This window comes from Triturus cristatus, chromosome 1_1, assembly GCF_964204655.1.
Source record: "Triturus cristatus chromosome 1_1, aTriCri1.1, whole genome shotgun sequence".
NCBI classification, from domain to species: Eukaryota; Metazoa; Chordata; class Amphibia; order Caudata; family Salamandridae; genus Triturus; species Triturus cristatus.
The window spans coordinates 1,109,262,668-1,109,281,238 of NC_140579.1; positions in this window are offsets into that span (position 1 = coordinate 1,109,262,668).

Here is an 18,571-nt window from a genome sequence, read left to right on the forward strand (position 1 = left end):
ACTGCGAGTTTCAGTCAGCAGCAGGAGGGCAGCCCAGTGTCTGTGCTGGTGGCATCCATTTTGTGATGCCAGGGCTCTTTCAGATTTCTACCGTGTTTCCACAGTGGGTACATGTCATCCCCTCTAGAAGGGTGGGATCATACTCCCACACCACTTACTGGTGTGGGGGTATGATTCAAAGTTGTTTGACACCAAAGAGGACATGTTTTGATGCAGTCATTCCAAAGTTAGCATTTACAGCTAGGTTATAATGCACTTAAGAGTATATGGTTTTTCCGCATCCACAAACAGCCACAGAGAATAGACTCTGCCAGCTGCAGAGGGGCCCTGCTCAGGCAGAGGCACCCCCTTACATTGTAAACCAAGCACCCTGCCCTCAGGATTGATAGGGCCTGCCTTAGGGGTGACTGATAGGTTTATATGTGTGTGTATGGTGAGATATAGGAACCTAACCTCAGTGAAGAGTGCTAACACTACATCACCCAGGCTGCAGTAGCAGGCCTGTGGTGTCAGATTTAGTCTGCTTCCCAGGGGTGGCATAATACATGTTTCAGCCCCTGGTAGGCCTGTAAAGTACCTATGCCCTTGGTACCTAAGGTACCATAATAGGGGGGTCATAAGGCACCACAGTATCCAATCACTAGTGCATCTAATATGCACTCCAAGTTGTTTAGAGAGAACAGAGAGACTGGGGCCCTGATTAGCAGGAACCCAGCCAGACAATAGCCAGAAACCAGTGTTAACATCAGAAAAATTTGGGGGCAACATAAGTGCAGATCCTACTCTCCTACAGCCAGGATTCTTCTTGTAGAGCATCGTCCAGGGATATCTGATTTGCAATGGCAAGGTTTCCCTATTTTATACTAAAGAAAAGGGAGGGACTAGCTCTATGACCACTTCTCTGGGAGGGTCAGGGGAGTGGGTGGTTACACCCACTTCCCTATGTCCAGTTTCGCGCCAGATCTGGGGCAAGTAGCCCCTGAACCGGTTTGAGCTGGCATATGCACAGATGAGCCTACTGCTCCCCCAGTGCAGGACTTCAAAGCACTCTAAGAGTGCACCCACCCAGCCCCAGTACACTAAATCCTGTCTGGAAGGTGGTGACACCTCCCTGTGACAGGATGCCTAATATTGGGCCTCCTCCACTGCGAGTTTCAGTCAGAAGCAGGAGGGCAGCCCAGTGTCTGTGTTGGTGGCATACATTTTGTGATGCCAGGGCTCTTTCAGATTTCTACCGTGTTTCCACAGTAGGTACATGTCGTCCCCTCTAGAAGGGTGGGATCATACTGCCACACCAGTTACTGGTGTGGGGGTATGATTCCAAAGTGTTTGACACCAAACACGACATGTTTTGATGCAGCCATCCCAAAGTTAGCATTTACCGCTAGGTTATAATGCACTTATGAGTATATGGTTTAACCACATTTACAAACAGCTACAGAGAATGGACTCTGAGAGCTGCAGAGGGGCTCTGCTCAGGCAGAGGCACCCCCTCACATGGAAACCAAGCACCCTGCCCTCAGGATTGTTAGGGCCTGCCTTAGGGGTGACTGATAGGTTTATATGTGTGTGTAAGGTGAGATATAGGGAACCTATACCTCAGTGAGGAGTGCTAACACTACCTCACCCAGGCTGCAGTAGCAGGTCTGTGGTGTCAGATTTAGTCTGCTTCCCAGGGGTGGCATAATACATGCTTCAGCCCCTGGTAGGCCTGTGAAGTACCTATGCCCTTGGTACCTAAGGTACCATATACTAGGGGCTCATAAGGTACCACAGTATCCAATCACTAGTGCATCTAATATGCACTCCAAGTTGTTTAGAGAGAACAGAGAGGCTGGGGCCCTGATTAGCAGGGACCCAGCCAGACTATAGCCAGAAACCAGTGTAAACATCAGAAAAAAAGTGGGGGCAACATAAGTGCAGATCCTACTCTCCTACACCCATCACCTGAGTCTTGTTGGTCAAGTCTCCTGTTCAGATGGGCAATTCGGAGGTGCCTCTCCGACAGCTCCCTCGGATAGGGACTCAAAGCCACTTGATGCCTGGGGCAAAAAGGCTTTTCCCGCAGGGAGTATGGCCCTGAGGTCTCTTAACGCTAACTCCCTTCTGGCCAGATACAATCATGCCTTGTGGGATGCGGCCCAAATGATCTTGTCACATGTTCCAAAAGATATGAAAGACCATTTCCAGATGCTTATTTCAAATGGTCAGAATGCCTCCCGTCCTATCATAAAATCGGGGTTTGACACTGCAGATTCATTGACCCGGACAATGGGCGCTCTTGGGTATGCTTGGCTATGTACGTCCAAATTTTCTGCAAATGTTAAAACAAATCTTGTGGATCTTCCTTTTAATGGAGTGTGACTTTTTGGTGATAAGGCTGATTCAGGTTTGAAATAAGGGTGGGGGGGGAGCAGGCATAGTGCCTCTACGTGAAGTTCCTCGGAGTTGGAAAACAACTGTGTGGAACTTCGCTATGCTCTGCTACGCACCCTCCGCCCTCCCAAATGAATTATAATGTTTAAAAAGGCACTTACCTGCCATGGCTTCCTCTTCCTCACTATGGCCGCTCTCCTTCCTCGTCCTCGCACACGCGAAACGTACAACATAGGGGTTATCTAAGAAGAAGGACAGCGAGGACGTGGAAGGAGAGCGGCCATGGTGAGGAGGAGGCAGCCACGGCAGGAAAGTGCCTTTATAGGTCTCGCCTGGCGAGATTTGATGAGATGTGGGTATTTCTGTAAGGGGCATTAAGCCCTGCCCCTCTTTTCCATTGGCTGGCGTCACCGTTTATGCTAAAAGGTGGCCAGCCATTGGAAAAGAGGTGTTGGTGACGTATTTGCTTGGCTTTCTGAGCCGTCCCATTTGGACGGCCTGGCCTGCTTTGCGTTCGTCGCAAAAGGTTTCTTATCTTTATGGGGCCAAACACATGGCCTCATAAAGACAAGAAACCCATTAACAGGCGAGGTGAGGCCGTCCAAGTGGCTCGGCAGAAAAGGCCGAGCAAATACGTCATGGCGATCTGCTCCGTGCCCGCGGTCGACACCCGCCACCAAACCGCCACAAACCAATGCCGTTGTTGAACAGCAGCTGCCTTCTTGGAGGAGCGAAGAGGAGCGCCGTGCTGCAGCTGAACGTGTGCTACGGAGGGCCACGCCCCCCGCTCGGGGAAGCGGACTGCGGGTGTAGCGACGGCTACAGCTCAGACTCCACTCCGACGCGGGCCCCAGGTACCTCAACAACCGACTCGCATTCTACACACCAACCCGCCAGCTCCGCTCCGCCAGCCTCGCCCTCGCCACCATCCCACGAATTCGCAAAGCCACCGCCGGAGGAAGATCCTTCTCCTATCTGGCAGCCATGACATGGAACTCCCTCCCCACCCACCTCCGGCTGACCAGGGACCATTTCGCCTTCAGGAAACAACTCAAGACCTGGCTGTTCGAGCAGTAGCGACCCCCCCCCTCCCCAGCGCCTTGAGACCCTTACGGGTGAGTAGCGCGCTCTACAAATTCCTTGATTGATTGATTGATTGACTTCCAGCCCCTGCAGCCCGACTGCGGAGTCTCCGCGCTTCCTGGTACCGGAAGCCTCCCCGCCTGCCACCGTGGACAAACTCTATCGCCGAGTCTCCGCGCTTCTTGGTACCGGAAGCCTCCCCGCATGCCACCGTGGACAAACTCTATCTCCGCACCCTGGGATAGCTTCGGGACTACTGCCACAAATGCGCCGAGGGGAAGAAGTCCAAGGGAGCCACCGACCCCACCCTTAGCACTCTGCGGAGGGTAGGGTGTTCTGTCGTGGACAAGGACCGGATTGCTTTCGATGGTGAGAAATGGGGGAAGGGTTTGTACAAAGATACATCGACCAGTTAAAATGTTATGGTTTATGGGAAGCTAGCTCCTCACGGGGCCAGTATGGCACCTACGAGTTCATTGCCCCCTTCTGGTCAGTTAGTGAGCGCAGGGCTATTCACCTCTCCACCCGGCCCGCGGGATCATCAGCAGACCCGTGGGAGGCTGTTGGTTACAACAGCGCTAGTTCTCCTCTCCCCTCCTCCCAGCGGCGCTCCAGCCCAGAGTTTCCATCTCGACACTTCCTCATTCACTGTTTATCGTTACAGAGAATCCGGCCTGCTATAAATAGCCGAGCCCCATATTTCCGGTTATTAATAATTCTTTACTGTCCTAGTCGCTCACTCAGTGTATTAGAAGCTCCTTGGGTGTGTTTTGGGCTCATTCTGGAGTTATCCGCTTTATCGTGTTATTAATGCCACTAGTCGTTGCTCACTTTAGTGCCAGATGGCAATCGACGGATTGGGTGTGTTTCTAGTTGGTGTTCTTTGTATATTCTCTCTGGTCACTGCTTGACATAGCCTTTGTTGCAAGAGCTGTGTTGTGTAGGCTGAATCTCCCTTGGGCCTGGTGGCTTTCTGCGCATTGCTCTGCTAAAGCTCCCTTACGGTTGGCATCCGCCTGGTCTGGTGGTCACTGAACTCTCTCTGGTTGTAAGGAGCCTGAGAGTTGCATGGTCCCTCTGGACATTGTGCCCTGACCTTAGGGTGTATTATGAAAATTGAAGCTCCCTTAATGCGCACATTTGTTCAGTCATCATTCTGAATGGTTTGCTCAGGGTATAAGTAGCCTGAAGGTTTCTAGCTTTCTCTGCAGGTTTACAAGGTCTGTGTTGTATAAAGCTGCCTAGCCGTGTTTCTTGGTCAAACTTTCTGTCCTGTGGATCCATGATAGTGGCTGAATCCATCTCAGACTGGAGGATTTGAAGAGGACAGTTGTATTTAGTGTCTGGAACTCGGGGTTTATTAGGATTTTAGAAACTGTGATTGTTGGAATCACCCCATACCCCTCTCCTTGCATTGCGCTACACCTCACTAATCCATAATGTGAGATGATGGGATTTAGGGTGATTCTGATCATTATCCACCTCTATATTGGCCTGTGGCACTCATTAGCCTTTGGTTCCTGTAGTCTCTTGTGTGAGGTGATGACTGTAGCTTGGAGTCTCCATGCTTCCCCCTTATTTTTGCAGTGCCTTGAAGCTCCTCAGTTTGGGTCTCCCTTAAATATTAACTGCTTGTGTTCGTGCTGTTCGTTCATGGTGTCAGAAGCTTACTTTGGACCAGTGTCCCTGGTGCGGTCCCTATCGGACCATGTAATTCTTCCCAATTAGTATCTTTTAGTTCATTAATATAAGTAATGTTCTCTTTTGTTCTGCGAGATGCTCTCTCACTCCAAGTAAAAGTAATTTGCAATGCAATAGGTCTCGCATTTACAAGAGTTTGAGCTATTGACATTGTAAATGACAATGCCTTTTATCTATGTTTTAAAAACCAAAACATAAATAAAAGGCATTGTCATTTACAATGCCAATAGCTCAAACTTGTGTAAATGCTAGACCTATTGCATTGCAAATGCTTGTTTAACCATTATATTTACTTTGGGAGGGTGGAGGGGTCAGCTAACTCCACTCCACCATGGAGTCAGAGTTTTGCCTAAGCTCTGCATTCGGAATGGAACGCGAAGTTGGCAAAACTCCTGAAACTCTGCTGGCGGAGCGGAGTTACCCGTCCGGAGTTACTTTGAAATACTTTAAAACCAGCAAGGTCACTGCATGCTCCCTTGGCATGCATCTCCCACTTCTGACCAAAGACTACAGCCAATGACGTCACTTTCGCTGCTTCTCGAGAGGATCTTCCTTTCATCCCAGACAATAAAAGCCACAACTCCAACAAAGCCTAACCCCCTCGTTAGGCAATTCAGAGGAAGAAATTGCTGTATAGTCCGTCTTGCAGCCCTCCTCCTCATCGTCTTCCTTCTCTTCTGTAACACCAGGAAAGCAGGTCTGGTTTGCTTCCCCAAGTTCACACGGAGCCTTTGGGAAGGTGGGTGTCTCATTTTCTTCTGGCCTGAAAGGCTATTACTTAGGACTATTCGGTCCTCCAAGTAAAAAGAAAGGGCAGCACCCTTCCCTTTCTTCAGGCCCCATCCCCATCCCACTCCCATCCCTCCTCTCCACCTTTAGACCATTTAGCCATACTTCAACAGGAGGTGGCAGCTATTTTTCTGAAAAGAGCATTGGAGTTAGTGGTAGAGCAGAAAAGGGGCCAGGAATGTTATGCAGGTTACTTCCTGGTACCCAAAAAGCAAAACTGGAGGTTGCTCATTGTCCAACATTGCGCCTAAAACATGGAACGACCTCCCTCAACATGTCAGAGCCTCCGTTCACTTCTTGAGTTCCACAGGAAGTGGAAGGCTTGACTCTTTGTAGCATCTTAGGGATCACACACCTGCCCAAGAGTCGGGATACCCTCTTGGGTGATTTATGCGCTATACTAATTGTTGCAGTTAGCGCTCTAGCGTTAGACGCTAGAGCGCCGGGGGACACTACGCAATGCGTACGCCACGAACGTGGCGTACGCGCATGTATAAAATAAAGGGGCGTGGCCTGACGGTCAGTCCGCGCTGAGACCCAGACCAACAGTGTGGCGTCAGTCATTGCGGCTGCTAGCGTGCGCAGCGAAGGCCCACAATATCACCGGCAGCACCATCACACTGGCGACGAGGAACGGGACACTCGACCCCGTGTGCCTCAGCTGTGACCCGTGCCCCGCGGCGGTCCCGCGCGCGCGCACGTGGGTCCGACGGCTCGACTTGGAACTGTTCCTCTCTTCGACGGTGAAGCTGAGCCCCACGTGCCCTGTACAATCACCGGTGAGTGCACGTGTGCACCAAGTCACAACACTTTCGGCGGACGAACATTCCCGCCTCCTGAAGAGGGTGATTTTTGACATTCCCGCCTCCTGAAAAGGGTGATTTCTGACTGGAGGTCGTGCCCTGGCTGGGTGTGGGGATTCCTTGACCCTGCGGCCTACTCCTGCGGTGTCTAGTCCTGCTGTGTTGTGTCCCAGGGTGCCATGGGTGATGACGAACGCCCCGCCCAAGCGGTGCCCCTGCACCCTGCGTCTGGCGTCCTGCCGCCCTTCAGCGAGACTGCTGACCCTGCCACTGCCGCCCCACGCTGGCAAACGTGGATTGGCCGGCTCAATAATTATTTCACTGGCACCAGAGAGACTGACGGAGCCGTGAAGAGGTCACTACTGCTCCACTATGCAGGGGAGGAGGTGTATCTCCTGTTCAAGCATCTTCCTAACACCGGGAACGCGGACGACTATGATGCGGCCGTGACGGCCCTCAATGCACATTTCGACCCCCAATTGAACCCGGACTTTGAACACTTTAAGCTACGCCAGGCAAGGCAAAGGGAAGGGGAGTCAGTGGATGCATTCCACGCTCGACTGAGGGTGTTGGCGGACACTCACCTCGTCGGTGACAGAGCCAAGGAGGAGATCAGAGCACAGATAATCTGCGGCATACGAAGCAAAAAGCTACGAACCCTCATCCTTCGCCAACCGAACATCCCGATGGCGGACATCCTGGTGCTGGCACGGTCCCACGATCTGTCCGACGCCCGCGCGGAGGAGATGGAGATGGCGCTCACAAGAGGGGCTGGGTCAGGAGTGACAGTCAAGACGGAGCGGGCCGACGCGGTACAGACACGTGAAGCGCCCCACCGACCCGCGGCCAAGAAGCCTGCGGCCTTGTGTGGATACTGCGGATATGACGAGCACCCGGGCAGGACGTGCCCCGCAAAAGGAAAAGCGTGTGACAACTGCGGTGTGATGAACCATTTTGCGTCTGTTTGCCGCAAACGCTCCACGCAACGAGACCGAAGGGAAAAGAGGCCAGCGAAGAACATGGTGAGACAGCTGTCCCAGCTATCGTTGTCTTCCCACACCAACTCAGGCCGCAAGCAAGCACAAGCCCTGCGAGAGGAGGTCTCGGAGTCCGATGATGACGAAGGGGAGACATACCTGGTTTCGTTCACTAGAGCCCTCAAGAGCTCGAGAAGACCACAGCCGAGGTGCGACGTTCTAGTCGCCGGATCCCGAATAAACGCCGTGATCGACACGGGCGTCAGTCACCGTGATGGGGGTGCAACAGTACAATCGCCTCCGACCTAAGCCCGAGCTCCGACGGTCGAAAGCTCAGATTTATGCCTACGGGAGTGACACACCGCTGCCCCTGGCAGGAAAGATGACGGTGCCTGTGAGGTCAGATGACGCAGAGATAACGATCGACATACACGTGATCAATCAGGAAGCAGATACCCTCCTAAGTGGGCATGCAGCCGAAGACCTAGGGCTGATAGCATTCCTCCGGAAGGTACAAGAATCCCAAATGACCACCCTACTGGACCAGTTTCCGGAGCTGTTCACTGGCCTGGGGAACATCCGACGACCGCCGGTCAAGCTCCACATTGACCGCTCAGTCACACCTACAGCGTTAAAACATAGGAGGATTCCCTTCCACTTACGCCCACTAGTAGAGGAGGAGCTGAGGAAACTGGAGGAGCAAGGTGTCATCGAGACAGTAACGGGACCCACCCCATGGGTATCCCCCATGGTGATAGCAGAGAAGCCCCGCCAACCAGGCAAGATCCGCGTGTGCATCGATATGAGGCTGCCCAACAAGGCCATCAAAAGGGAGAGACACATCACGCCCACGATGGATGACATAATCGCAGACCTCAACGGGGCCCGGTGGTTCTCCAAACTGGACCTTAATGCGGGGTACCACCAACTAACGTTGGCCGAAGAGAGCAGATACATAACTACCTTCAGCACACACCTGGGGCTGCGAAGGTACCGACGCCTTAACTTTGGCATCTCGTCGGCAGCAGAAATATTTCAGAACACTATCAGACATTTTGCAGGGGCTACCGGGAGTACTGAATGTCAGTGATGACATACTGATACACGCCACAACGGTGGATGAGCACTACCGGCGGGTCCGGTCTACCCTAACGAGGCGGAGGGAGTTTGGGGTCACGTTACACAAAGAAAAGTGCCAGTTCTTTCAGCAAAGGATCGAGTTCTTTGGGTACACGTTTACCAACCACGGCATTCAAGTGGACACGAGGAAATCCCAGGCTATCAAAAACGCCCCAGCACCGACTTCCGCGTCCGAAGTCCGCAGCTTTCTCGGGATGGCCACGTACTGTGGGCGGTTCATCCCAAATTTGGCTACCACGGCTGAGCCTCTCAGACGCCTCACAAAGACGGACACCCTGTGGCACTGGGGGCAGGAGGAAGAGGAAGCATTCCACGCCATCAAGACCACACTCCTGGATCAAGCTACTCTGGTCTATTTCGATCCGACCAGGAAGACTGAGCTGCTCGTTGACGCCAGTCCGGTGGGGCTGGGCGCAGTTCTCACACAAGAGCAAGAACCGGGGAGATGGGCCACCCTGGCCTACGCCAGCAAGGCACTTACAGCAACTGAGCAGAGATACTCTCAGATTGAGCGTGAAGCACTAGCCATCCGATGGGGCTGCCGGCATTTCCAACTGTACGTCTGCGGGCACCCCTTCACAGTAGTAACGGACCACCAACCATTGGTGCCCCTGTTCAAGGGGACGGCGCCCCACCCCCCTCCGAGGATCGAAAGGTGGGCCATCGGGCTACAACAATACCAGATGGATGTGATATATCGGCCAGGTGCGAAAAACCCGGCGGACTTTCTGTCGAGACACCCGGAAAGTGATGAAACGTCCCCGATGGGGAAGGAAGAAGATGATGAGACCGAAGCACACATCGACCTTCTGGCCGCTTTGACCTGCCCTCGAGTACTAACGATCCGGGAGATCCCACACGCCGGGGAGCACGACGCCGTGATGGCAAGGACACGAGGAGCTCTTCAGAAAGGGTCATGGGCTGATTTCCTACATACCGCCAACTCGTGGACAGACGAGGAGAAGAAGGACTTGCAGCAGATTTGGCGAGTGCGGAATGAACTAAGTGTGACCCGAGATGGAGTCATCCTGCGGGGGTCCAAGATCGTCATGCCGGCCGCACTGCGCCATCAAGCCACGCTCATTGCCCACAACGGCCATCAAGGGACAGAGAAGATGAAGGCCCGAATGAGGGCGAAGATATGGTTCCCGGGGCTGGATGGCATGGTGGAGGACGTAGTAAGGAGCTGCTCCGCGTGCCAGGTGACGAGTGGCCCTGAGCCTCCGGCCCCCATCGTGACAGAAGAACCGGGAAGACACCCATGGGAAAAAATCAGTATAGACTTTGGAAGCCTCCCAAACGGAAAAGTGTCGCTGGTGGTCATCGACAGCTTCTCGAAATATCCCGTGGTGGAATTTCTACCATCCACCGCGTTCATGTTTGTGGGACCAGCTCTGGAAAAAATATTCACCATGTTTGGGCGCCCCTCGGAGCTAAAAAGCGACAACGGACCACCCTTCCACGGTCACGAATTGAGGGAGTTCCTCCAGCACCAGGGGATAAAACACCGGCGAATCACCCCTCAGTGGCCACAGGCCAACGGAGAAGTAGAGCGTTTCATGCGGACCCTGAATAAAGTAATTCGGATAGCCGGCGTGGAGCATCTAGACCCCGAAAGGGAGATTCAGCGGTTCCTGGGGGAGTACAGGAGCACGCCCCACTGCTCCACCAAGCAAGCCCCGTGGTCTCTCATGCTCAAAGGCACGCGCCGCGATGGGCTACCCACAGCCCCTGGGTGGGCGCCCCCACCGTTCGAAGCGGAGCAGGCCCTTCAACGACGGGCACACCGAAACCGGCAGGTGAGCCGGGCCAGAGGCAGTCGAGACCGCGACATCAGGCCAGGGGACAGCGTCCTTGTGAAGGATCGAAGGCCGGGAGGAAAGTTCAAACCCCGATATGAACCAGGTAGTTGGACAGTGGCCCAGAGGCGGGGTACCATGATCACAGCCGAAAGAGGGGTGGAGTCGACCACCAGGAACATCTCGTGGTTCAAACGCATTCCTGAGGCCACTGAGCGCGACCTGGGGGGGCTGAACGGAGGGGAGGAAGAGATCTCAACCCCAGAGTTGGAACCTGGACCGACGCCCAGCGGAGCCGGCATCGCCCCAGAGCAGAGCCATCTTGCCCCGGCGGGAGGTGAAGCACTGAACAGCCACCCAACCAGCTCCGGCACTCGTGCCACCGCGAGGTATGGTCTGAGGGAGAACCCCCCGCCAAGCAGCCGCCTTAAAGACTTTGCCTGCCAAGCAAGTGAGTGACTGTTATGGACTTCAGTTATTTTTTTGTTATCCAAGTTGGGGAGGGATGTTGCAGTTAGCGCTCTAGCGTTAGACGCTAGAGCGCCGGGGGACACTACGCAATGCGTACGCCACGAACGTGGCGTACGCGCATGTATAAAATAAAGGGGCGCGGCCTGAGGGTCAGTCCGCGCTGAGACCCAGACCAACAGTGTGACGTCAGTCATTGCGGCTGCTAGCGTGCGCAGCGAAGGCCCACAATATCACCGGCAGCACCATCACACTAATCAGCATAACATAACAAGTACTTTCAATTTGTCGTGGGTTCTACACACTAACATTTTGCAGTACTTCCTTTTAGCTTCGGATCGACAACTGGGGACGTTGCTTAGCCGAGCTGCGAAATGCGGCTGCCCTCGGCCCCCGCAGGGGGCCACCTCAGAGGGCGCCCACCCTTAGTTGCATTTGGGCTCTTCCCCCACCTCCCTACTCTCCTGCTGGACTCCAGGAGGAGTCCCCTTACAGGGCGCGCCAGACACGTCATGTCCGGCACGCCGGGGGATGGGGAGGGGTATTTAGGCCTCCCCCTCCATTTTGGACCCTCTTAGCTGCCCTTCACGCCGTTGGTTGGTCGTGCTGTGGGTGGCTGCGGGACTCGGCACCTGAGGTCGTGCTCTGTGCTTTAGAAGCGAGGTGAGTGCCACCCCAAATGCCCCCCCCGCCCCCCCTTCGGGTCTCAACACGCAGGCCATGGCCCGTGTGGGATCCCGTCTCGGTAGCAATTTCCCAGACACGGCCCCGCAGGGTTGTCGTGAGGAATTGGGACGAGGGCAGTTTAGGGGTGGTGGGGCTCATGCTACACGGCATCTCGCCACGCAGCCTTGTCCCGCAAACCGAGGAGTCTGTTCTAGCTCCTCTCGCTACCGTCAGGCACGGTCTCTCCCGGCATCGGCACCCACAGGCTAGAGAGGCGACGCTGCAATGGGCAGCCTGCTGAGATGTGGGCCTGACTGCATATGCGCTCGTAGAGTGGGGGCCTCACAGCGCATCGAGTGTTTACCCTGAGAGGAAAGATGCCCTAGGTGGGAATCAGCTCTCTTTGTTTCCTGCTCTCAGGGCCTTTAGTTCAGAGACTCTTCAGGCATGTCTGGGCACCAAAAAGGCAGGATCTGCTCCCAACCATTATGGCCATATGTCCTAAGCCCCCTTTTGCTGCACATTGAATCTAACGGCGGATCGCCGCAATTAAGCTCCGCCCTTGCCCACGCGAACCGGGATGGTTTCATCACCCGCGGGTCAGCGCATCATTGTGTAGCCCTTGACCTGGGGACGCCAACAAATAAGGCCTTTTGCTAAGAAGCGGCATGCCTGCAGGGTACCATGCGGGGTTTCTCCCACTCGGAACCCGGGCATCCCTGCCCACACCGGAACTCCAGCGGGTGCTCGCTTCGCTGGGAGAGGAAAGCAGGGAGTGTTTATGCTCGGACCCCCGCGAAATTGGCACTGTGGCCTAGTTGGTCAAAGCGCCCATCTAGTAAACAGGAGGTCTGTCAGCAAGCCCCCGCTGCTACTTTTTATTGTTCCCCTCAGCATAGTGTCACTAAAGAGGGTATCTTGTGGGGGGGGGGGGGAGCAGCGTGCCCACCCCTCTTCCAAACAGTCCCAGAGAGCCCGGAGACGGTTGTCTCGCGTCGTGGGGCTTTACTTAGCCACATCGGGAGTCGGGTTTCCTTTGTCGCAGGGCGGCGTGGTCCGGGTTATCAGCGGATTGTGAGGTTAGTGCGTGACATGAGTGCGATATTCGGGGACAGAGCAATGCTCCCCATGGTCAGGCAGCCAGTTTCTCGAGCCCGTGTGGGAAGGCATTTTGAGATGCCTTGGGTGTGCAGGGGCCGTCGCAGCCACCTGGTCCCGTGTCCCCGTAATTGGTGGCCGGCCTCGGCGGTGTCGCGCAAGAACCACACTCCACGCTGTTACTTGAAGTGTAAAAGGCCATTTTATTAGGACATGGTTGCAATCATTTAGACTTTATTCAACAGTACATAAATGCAATAAATATACTTTCCCCAACCCATACCGACTCATTCTCCTTTCATCCATTCTCAAAACCATCTCACCTGTTAGACTCTTCCCCCATTCACTCGGTGACCTCCTTCCTCTCCCCATCACTTGCCCTCCAAGCATCCTCAGTGTAATTTCCTTCATTGGTCATTGCTTCCCGCGCCCGCTATCAGTCACCTGTGTACCGTTCTCCCCTCCCGAGGGGTGGATCCGCCCGTATGTGACTCCCCACCCCTCCAAAGTACCGTGACGCCTCTACTCTGCAACCCTGCCCTAAACTGGCACGCTCAGCCCAAAATCTATCCTAACCCTTCGCTTAATGTCTGTAGGGTGGGTGGGCGGACAAACTTTTCTCTCTCCCTCCCGGTGGTGCTCAGGTGTCAGGAAGAGGCCGGATCCTCCTCTCCTGACACCTATATACCCTCCCAACTCCCGCCCCTCTCCTTCCTTTGAACCCACCCCCACCATGTCCTTCCGGTCGTTGCGCGAATTCCCCGGGGGAAGACTGGTCTGCGACCTTCACTTCCCCCGGGGCCCGCCTCGCGCAAGAACCACACTCCACGCTGTTACTTAAAGTGTAAAAGGCCATTTTATTAGGACATGGTTGCAATCATTTAGACTTTATTCGACAGTACATAAATGCAATAAATATACTTTCCCCAACCCATACCGACTCATTCTCCTTTCACCCATTCTCAAAACCATCTCACCTGTTAGACTCTTCCCCCATTCACTCGGTGACCTCCTTCCTCTCCCCATCACTTGCCCTCCAAGCATCCTCAGTGTAATTTCCTTCATTGGTCATTGCTTCCCGCGCCCGCTATCAGTCACCTGTGTACCGTTCTCCCCTCCCGAGGGGTGGATCCGCCCGTATGTGACTCCCCACCCCTCCAAAGTACCGCCAACCAGGGAAACCCCCGGAGGGCGGTTCCCTGCCCCACCCCCAGTTCTAGTGCGCCTTTCGCCTCCATCCAGTCTACCTTGCGGCACCCTGGGGATGACCCCCCCATCCCCTAAAACCTACATCTCGTACAACTTCCTCTCTCGCCGGGACACCCCAGACTGCGAAAGGCGCACCTAATTCTAAGTAGGACCACCGGTCCCCCCAGGTTGCCACCCTAACGCTCCAGGCACCCGGTGGATGACCATCCACCCCTGAGAACTATGTCCCGCGGCAACAAGCAGCATTTCCCACACGAACCCCGTCCGCTTCTTGGCAAGGCCCTGTCGGTGGATGCCAATCCACCCGTACCGCCAGTATCCGTTGAAATCCCGTAACCTTCCAGCCCAATCCCCCATCCCTGAAGAGCGTCCCAGCCCCCAACAAGACCGCCTGTGCCTCTTCCAACAGTCCCATTACCTGCGGGCCTGTCTCCCGTAAGCATGTCCGACAGCCCTCAAAAACCATCCTCTGCAAGGCACCATCGGTGGCCTACCATCCACCCATAAAGCCAGCGTACTTTTCCAACAATGTGCGTATCCAGGGCAATCCAGCCCTGAAAAGTGCTCCATCCCAACCAACCGTCCCCCAAACAGTACCCCCTACCTGTGGGCTATTAGCTATAAAGCATGTTTAACCGCCCCCAAAAGGGGCCTCCTCTGCAATGCACCATCGGTGGATGCCCATCCACCCTTACTCCAGTGACCCTTGTAACCAAGAAACAGGTCCAGGAGCCTCCCCATCCATGAAAGCGCCACCCTCCCCAACCAGGCCACCAGCGTCCCCCAAACAGCCTCATTCGCTGCAGCCTGACTCCTTGTAAGCATGCTAAACGTCCCCCAGAGCCCTTCATTGCAATGCGTAGCGCTTCTCCCTAACCCGCTTCCCAAGTTCCTTGTCATTGAAACATATCCCTTGCCAAGCCTCTGAGTAAACCAGACCTGCCCTGTTCCGAAGAACCTCCTCTCCAATGCCTTTGCTTGTAGTGGAGCCAGTTCCCATATTGCATGGTACAGTCACACCCACTGGCCACCAAGCTCACCTTGAGTCAATTCCACCGTTCCCCCCACAATCATCAAACATCCCAAATGACTGCGTTCTCCCGCCAGAGGACAGCCGTACACCCGCTATGTCGCCGCTGTTGCTGCCCAACGTTCGGGAGAGTGTCCGCCTGTCCATGCGACCACACTGGATCCCAGGCCACTCCCCCTACCTGCAGTAGAAAAAGAATGATTAGTCCCGTAAGTATTATGTCCCTGTCCCTTCCATCCCCAATCTCTCCAAAACCCCCGCCCAAACCCTTCTGTGTCCTATAAAGGCCCCCACACCCCCTCCTATACTGCCCTCTCCCCCACCTCCGATTTCCCCCCCCACCCCCGAACAGTCTTCCAGATGACACCTCCGTGCCCTCCCTCAGGCGTAAGATTTGTGCCGCTCCTTAAAGGAGCCACTGCCCGTCGGCCCCAGTCCTTGAACGAAACCGAAATAGCCTGTAGCGCCGTTAAAACTACCTTCGACATTTGGCAACCCTAAGTCCCCAGTCATAGGCCTCCATTGGCGTACCCCCAAGCACTGGTGCCTCAACCCCCCCCCACCACAGCCACTGCGCCCACGTCCGCTGCTCCACCGGTACCACTTCATCTCGTCTGCTGTGTCCCGCACTACCATACTCCCAGATGCCCTTGACGAAATCGCCGTAGTGTCAGTAGCGTTACGACACGACCACCGTGTGTTGGCTCCTCGCCCCCGACCCGGAACGCCTCTCCCCAATGTTTAAAGAAGAGTGTGACATTTACCACCTTACGACACCGGCAGCGTGTACGGAACTCCAAACCCTTGTCCTGCGAGATCCTTCACCATTGTAGGCACAAGCCTCACCATGGAGACCTAGGTCCCGGCCCCCCTACCTAAACTGCTCCCTGCAAGCCAGAATCCCCGCTGCCAACTAATTGCCAGCTACAAACCCCGTGACGATCCCCAAGCGCCACGTGCAGTGCCCGAAAAAAACCCTCAACCCCGTCTGGTTCCCTCAAGCAGCGGCCCAGGCCTTCTCCGTCTCCTCCGCTTACCCCACTGGCGCACCCCCGCAGCCCCCTTTACTGCTACGCCGAGAGGTGAATATCTTATCAAGTGGCCCACAAACTACCTCTACCAGTCCCACACCCCCATGCAAGTCCCTACCTGCAGCACACTGCCCTCGTCACGCCTCGCGACCCTCGCGCTCCCTATACTGAGGCCCCCCAGGCCCCTGCATGTATCACCACCGAACTCCCTTGATGCCCCCGCTGCCACCTTAATGAAGGACTACCCTGGCATGCACCGAGGAAGGAGCACCCGGTGCCAATCAGGGCGTGAAACCTAAGCTTCCAAGTACAACTCTGAGACATTAACTTCCCCATTCATTTACCTGAGCGTCCGTCCAGGACCTCCTCTTCCAGACCGGAGCTGCCATCCCTTGGAACTCCTTGCCCCCTGCTCCGTCTGCGGCAGCACTCGCCTGAAACAACAACAAAATGGACTGGTTACCTGCACCCCCCCCCCCCTCCAGGGCAATCCCCCACTCCAAGGCCCCATTGGCGACGCACCAATCCTTGCATGTAGCACCACCGAACTCCCTGCTGACCAGCAGTGCGTCATGTGGGCCCTGGGTTCCCCAGGCCTCCAGCATTGTCCCAACCTTATTGAAGGAAATACCATAGCATACACGTAGAAAAGGAGCACCCGGTGACAACCAGGGCTTGGACACGGTATCGGCAACGTACAACACCATACCAGTGCATACACGTAGAAAATGAGCACCCGGTGACAACCAGGGCGTGGACACGGTATCGGCAACGTACGACACCAAGACTTACACCCCCCCGGTCCTTTACCTGAGCGTCCGTCCAGGACCTTCACTTCCAGCCCGGAGCTCCTTGCCCCTGCTCCGTCTGAGGCAGCACTCGCCTGAAACAAACAACAGAATGGACTGGTTACCTGCACACCACCCCCCCCTCCAGTGCAAACCCCTACTCCAAGGCCCCATTGGCGACGTACCACTCCTGGCATATATCACCACCGAACTCCCCCGCTGACCAGATGTGCGTCATGTGGGCCCTGGGATCCCCAGGCCTCCAGCATCGTCCCAACCTCATTGAAGGAAAGACCATTGCATAACCAAGAGATTGAGCACCCGGTGACAACCAGGGCGTGGACACGGTATCAGTAAAGCACGATCAAGACATACACCCCCCCAGTCCTTTACCTGAGCGTCCGTCCAGGACCTTCTCTTCCAGACCGGAGCACTTTGCCCCTGCGCCGTCTGAGGCCGCACTCGCCTGCAACACATAACAAAATGTACTGGTTACCAGCACTCCACCCCCCCCCCTCCCCTTCCTGGGCAACCCCCAATCCAAGGCCCTATCGGCGACGTACCCCTCCTGGCACGTATCACCACCAAACTCCCCCGCTGACCAGTTGTGCGTCATGTGGGCCCTGGGTCCCCCAGCATTGTCCCACCTTATTAAAGGAAATACCAGTGCCTCCCGACAGAAATGGAGCACCCGGTGACAACCAGGGCGTGAACACGGTATCGGCAACGTGCGACACCAACAACTTAAAAACTCCCCCCCCCCCCCCAGTCAGTTACCTGAGCGTCCGTCCAGGACCACCTCTTCCAGCCCGGAGCTCCTTGCCCCTGCGCCGTCTGAGGCCGCCCTCACCTGAAACAAATAACACAATGGACTGGTTACCTGCACTCCCCCACCCCCCGCCCCTGGCAATCCCCTTCTCCAAGGCCCCCGTCGGAGACGCCTGTCGCTCCTTGCACTGACCTAGACACTCGCACCTGGTGCCAACCAGGGCGTGAACACCTAAGCCGCACAGTATAACGCCAAGCCATCGAACATCTCGCCACTCACACTGTACCCAGCACACCAACTCCACTTCCGTCGCACCGTCACAGACTTCCATCTGCACCCCCAACCCCAGCCATAACACCCATCACACCGCACATACTCTGAACTCGGTAGGATTCACAAGTTTGTGTTGCTCAATGCGCGAATCCCTCGAAGGAGGGCAGGCCGCCGCGGACCCCCCTACTGCTTCTGGCCAGCGTCACAGAGCCGTAGTGTGCCCTGCTGGCCCCACCCCCTATCTGCCGGCCTTATGCGCCGGTCACGGATCCCCCCCCCACCGGGTCGCCGCAACCAGGTGGGCCCAAGCACCACCGGGCCTCGTGCCGCACTGGCAGTCCCTCACCCCTGTCCTAGCCCCCCCTCGCAGCACGACTGACACGGACAACAACCCGTCACCTGCCCCCCCCCTCCTCTGCCGAACCCCCGGGTGGCCCCCAGTGCACCATACACAAATTAAACGGTGAAGGTCCAAGAATTAAGGAGCCCATACCTGCACCTTGCCGAGTGCGAACTCTGCTCGAAGGTAGTGGAGCGCTTCACATAGCTCCTGGTTTACATTACACATTCA